The following is a 6,000-nucleotide window of genomic DNA, read 5'->3' as shown; positions in this document are numbered from 1 at the left end:
TATCTCTTAATTTTTGTGTGATTCATTCTATATTATTTCTCGTTATTACGGTTACTAGAAGTAAACTTGGCTTGTAAATATAAATTAAATGGCTCTATAAGTAAAATTAGAAGTGTTTCACATCAAAATTTTAAAATCTAGGTAGGTATTTAAAGAAAAGCCAATTTTAGACTAATTACCATACGTCTTCGATACCTTGTATTGTCAAAACCAAAAATTTTGTCAATTTACAAATCAATTTATTGTCTTGTATGTGCAGATGTAAATGCTGTGAATAGAGTAGAGTGTAGATTTGATAATAAATCAAAACCCACACGCATCACAAATTTCAGTACCTAGAATTAAATAACACACAATTTCCGTAATATAAATTGACAATCTACCTAATTATTTATGTTGCCACTAGTAGCAGAAGAAGTAACATCAAAATAGATATTATTGTAATATCTTAGTAAATGCTGTAATTAGAAGCAGGAAGTAAGTATAACAATTGGCAAAATTTTAAAACTTGACCGTTATTAATTATTGAACTAACTAAATCTGAGTTACTGACTTTAAATAAAATAAAGTAGAAGTTACAACAGAATATTATTTACGTATATTATGTGGTAACTACTAATGGATGTAGGCTTGTACTTTAATGCAATTTTAGTATTGAAAATATTACTTGGATAGTTCAGCAAGGTCATCAGATTGGACACGTACCTCCTATCCTGAGCTAATCTTCGTATTTCTCTATAACTAGAAAAAAACTTTTGGGTGTTTCATTCCCACCAGCCACTAATGCTGGTGGGCGGGCAGTCCCTCCGGACTACGCCGGAAGGTAGGGCAGAAGGCCCTCTTCAGCCTCCTTTCAGGAATCGTGGGAATGGGTGGGTGGTGGTTCAGGTGAGAAAGATGAGACGGACGAAACGAAGACAGAAGAGAATGAAAGATTATCCTGTGGAATATTACTGCCCCAGCATTTGCCTAAGTGATTCAAGGAAACCAAAGAAAAACTTGGACCAAGGCAGACGGACCCGGAATCGAACCGGTGTCCTCCCGAATGCTAAGCAATGGTCCAGACCTCTAGGCCATGGCGCTCGGTCCTAAAACTAGAACAACTCACATCCTTAAAAATTTGCAAACAGTAATCTGATATAGGTCTACCTCTATCCCTCCCAACTTCCGTTTCTACCTCTAATATGTCTCTGACTAGATCTTCATGTCTGAGAAGGTGTCCTACCAACCTATCTCGCCTATTTTCTATTGATTTCCACAGAGTCCTATGTTCTCCTATTCTTTCTAATACCTCTTCATTTCTAACCTTCTCTATCCACGGTATCCTCATCATTCGCCTATAACACCACATTTCGATTGCTTCTAACCTTTTCTTTTCCGCCGTCCCTACTGTCCATGTTTCGCACCCGTACAACACCGCGCTCCAAACATACAACTTTAACAACCTTTTTCGAATTTTTTAATTAACCGTTCGCGAGCATAGAAGTAAAATCGTCAAGCGACGGTCGAAGGCTGAGTCTCTTACTATAAAATCACAAGAAAATGTAAATAAATACATAAAGGATAAATATTCGATTATTGAATAATGTCGACGCGATGCGTTTAATATTGCGATGGGCTCGTATAGGTTTTATAGTTTAATTAATGGAAATTCCGGAAAATAGGCATTTGATTGCCCGTATGGCGCATTATTTACCATGAATGCCTGAATAGCAGCTATTGAAATTTTAATCGCATTGCATTATACTTTATACTTTATCGCCCCACTTTTCGTCATAAACGAATCACGAAATTATAAGCACCGACGCCCGAGGAACATTAAAAGAAATTCCGACTTGACGCTAAAATCTCATAAAGATGAGTAATTTATGTAAAAAAAGCTATTTACTACAGAATTATTACAGTCTGGATCATTAGTCTGCGTATAAAATTATATTGACTTGTGAAAAATAACTTCTCGATATTGAATTTGATTCTAGGAAAATTCTATGAAATTTCAAACCGAGACTTGTCTGTAGATACTTTCGATTACGTAATAATGACGACTCTTTTTTCCTAAAAAAATTGTTTCAGTTTCATTCTTTTAACATTTTGAGCAAAACAATAGAACAACAAATTATTTAATTAATTGTTCAATTTCCTGACAATAGTAAAGTCGAAGTTGAAAGTCTCGTATCACTTTAGTTAAGGTATGTGGCTCAATTTGTTGTATTTCAGATGTAATTCAGTTTTTTCGATTTTCAATATATTTCAATATTTTTCGGTTTATTGAAGTACACTTTGGATTTCAGATGACCTCATAGATAAAAATCTAGTGGTCAGGTCTAGGGATCTAGTTGATCGTTTGATAACGCCTCTCCTTCCGATCCATCTATTGGGAAAAGTATTGTTTAGGGATATAAAATCTTTACTATTTACGAATAGTGTGTGGGGGTGCTCAATCCTGTTAACTTGTTGAAGCTGTACCTAATTAATGGTATATATGGATTGTCAGCTTTGGATAAAACGCAGTTAATCTGGGTATTATGTAATTTTGTAGTTCATTGTTGAATACTTAATTATTGGAAATGACCAATAATTCAAATTGACTCGATTAATAGTATAACAGAACATTTGTTTTTTTTTCGAATTTCCTTATCATCAGTTGTATCCCTAGACAAAAAACTTTCAGTCTCTCTCCAGTCTCTCTGAGTCTTTCAGCGTCTCTGAGAGCGTCTCTCGCAGTCTTTCACAGTCTCTCAGTTGTTGGCTAGGTATTTTTATGGATCTCTCACAGTCTTTGTATGAGAGACACGAACGATAAAATTGTTAATTCAGAAATTCGAGTCTCTCGTTCAGAGACTGGATACAAAATGAGGATCTCTCTATAAGCGAGTCGAGTCTTTGGTTCAGAGACGCTAAACAGTTTTTTTGACAGTCTCGCGACAGTCTCTCTCAGCGGCACCAGAGATGAGAGACGGAGACTCGAGTCTCGTTTTCAGAGAGAGAGAACATTTTTATCTCGGGATATTATTAAAAATTACTGAAAAAATATCCAATTTATGTTAATTATCAATCTCATTGTCAGCTAAATTAGAAAATCTAATATATCTACTAGATTGAAAATAAAGACAATTCCAGAAACAACGGATAACTCAAAATAATTTGATGTACCCATTCAAATAATTCAAAAACACGTATAATTATTCCAGTCGAATAGTAACAATCGATTCGATTCTAGTAGTTTCCGAACACTACTAGTTTAAAATAGTAATAAATAATTATACCACCTATCCAATACCCAAGGATCATACCATAACTAGTAATAGTCTAAAGTAACTTTCTGGGGTTAGCATCAGACAATATAAAAATAAACAAGAACTTTGTATTTAAGTCTGAACGTAAATCAAAGTGTATAGGTAACGTAAAAAGTTTTTCTTGAGCCCACCTAAGTAACTCCTACAACTGCAAAATAATTAATGAGCTGTTAAACAAAGGAGATGCAGCACATGGGAGGAGCAAACAAATGCAAATAACACAACTTTCCAGACGATGCTAATGACTACCATCATAATTTTACTTTTAAATCACGATGTGTGTCTGCAGTCTGTTTGAAAACCTAGGTGTAGACGCTCTGTAAGTAGCAAATGTTTCACTAAATTGTGAGAAAATTGTCTCTGTTCACATAATTCATGTAACAACAGAAAGACTATCTATTAACGATGGTATGTGTAATAAAATGTAATAGCAATTAAATAAAACAAATGTTAAATGTTTTAATTAGGATCCATTTTGTTTGAAGAGTTTGTTGCGACAGTCCTAGATAAAAATGTTCAGTCTCTCAGAGTCTCTGAAAGCGAGACTCGAGTCTCCGTCTCTCATCGAGTCTCTCTGGTGTCTCTGAGAGAGACTGTCAAAAAAACTGTTTAGCGTCTCTGAAAGAGAGACTTGAGTCGCTCATAGAGAGATCCTCATTTCGTATCCAGTCTTTGAACGAGAGACTCGAATTTCTCAATAAGTGGTGTCTCGACAGACATGGTTAAAATTTTCAAAGTTCAACATATTTCAGAGATCCCAGAGACTCGAGTTTCTCAGTTTTTCAGTCTTATTCATTCAGTCTCTCTGTGAGAGACTCGAATCTCCGAATTAACAATTTTATCGTTCGAGTCTCTCATACAGAGACTGTGAGAGATCCATAAAAACACCTAGGCAATAACCGAGAGACTGTGAAAGACTATGAGAGACGCTCTCAGAGACGCTGAAAGACTCTGAGAGATTGGAAAGAGACTGAAAATTTTTGTCTAGGGCACCTCGCCCATTGCTATAGCTTGTGTTTTTAATTTGTTTATTAATATTTTACTAATTACTTTTTAGGGTTCAGTAGCTCAAAAGGAAGAAGGAACCCGTATAGAATTACTTCGTTGTTCGTCTGTTTTCCTGTCTGTTCGAAATTATTATCAAATACTTAGGTTTGTAATCTCTTGGAGCTATGAGAAAAATCAAACTTCTAAGTCAACGCAATCAAAGAACACGGTCGTTTGTGACACTCGCAGAAAATCAAAATTTATAGGGTACTTTTGGTTGACTTAGAATGAAATTAGGCAAAAAGTAATGTCTTATAGCACAAGTAAAGGTAAAAATAGATAACTCGTAAATTTGTATATCACAAAGAAAAAGTAATTCACTTATTGTAATAGTCTAATCACAAATTTTGGGAACTGATTATTGGAGAAACTTGAAACATTCGAAAAAATGTGAGAAAAATCTTTTGGATTCGATTTCCATGTCAGAAAAAATATTTAAATACATACTCGGTTCCGACATTATTCAGCTGCGCTTGCGTAAATTTCCGAATAATGAAAAAAAGAAGAAATTCACCGTGCTTTTATAAACAAAAAAATTTCGGTGGATTTTCAATATAATAGCATTAAATCCGCGAGTATTTTATTTATGTTTTTATAATAAACATCCACGTAGATTATTAAAAAAAAGTACAGATGTTTATAACTTCATAAAAAGCAATCTAAACACCTGATATTGTTTTAGTAAATGTCTTTTACATTCATATTAAATTGAAAACTCAGATTAAAATCGGACCGACTTTAATGCGTGTCATTTAACTTCATTTTTGATAAGTGCAGCAATAAATAGAGTGTAATTCTATTCAAGTGTCAAATGGGCTTTTATTGGAGGTGATTGCGTTAGTTCGCGAATGAATGCACTGTAGGCTTCAGCCGCTTAATGGACATGCACAACTGGAACCTCGTTGAAATTCATTTATGAATTTCAATACGTGACATTGACCGCAATGATTTCATCTCTTAAGGTCGATGAAATTGATCAAATCATCTTTTTTTGTGTCACATATTTATCAGTGTTGAATGTTCATTATTCTTAATTAGACTAAATATACCTATTAAATTAATTATTATTGTACGTTTATTTGAGACAAATGTTCCATCATGGATGTCTATAGATAGGTAAAAATAATTTTGATAATTGCTTAAGGTGAAATTTTGATTAATGAGGTGCTTTTATGAAATAAGTTTTATGGCAGCTGCGGTTTTTACAAAATAGAGTAAATTATATTAGGTATATGTATTTCAAGATCCACTTCATAAGAATATCTGCTTATTTAGTAACATTTAGTTTCTTTATGTAAAATATTATTTGCTAGTCTTCCTGTACACTTATTTTGTCAAACTAATTAATAGGGTTCTGCACCCGACGGATCACAAATAATCTTATTGTTGTAGCAACAGTGTCCATCTTCTTCTTAGAGACTTTTGACATAACGAAATGAGATAACCACCTGAAGTAAGTAGTGTGTGAATCCTTAGCTAACATACGAAAGATGTGTTATCTATTGTTGTAAACAACTTCGTAAGCATATCACAAGTATATTTGTTAAAATTCACAATCTATCGGTTAAGGTAGTCAGCTGACAACCACAATGCCTTAACCAATTGGAAATTTGAGCTATTAGTAAAGTTTGCTACCTGAACCAATAGATTTTATGAA

This window comes from Agrilus planipennis, unplaced genomic scaffold, assembly GCF_000699045.2.
Source record: "Agrilus planipennis isolate EAB-ADULT unplaced genomic scaffold, Apla_2.0 scaffold4, whole genome shotgun sequence".
Lineage (NCBI taxonomy): Eukaryota > Metazoa > Arthropoda > Insecta > Coleoptera > Buprestidae > Agrilus > Agrilus planipennis.
This window is presented reverse-complemented; position numbering follows the sequence as displayed.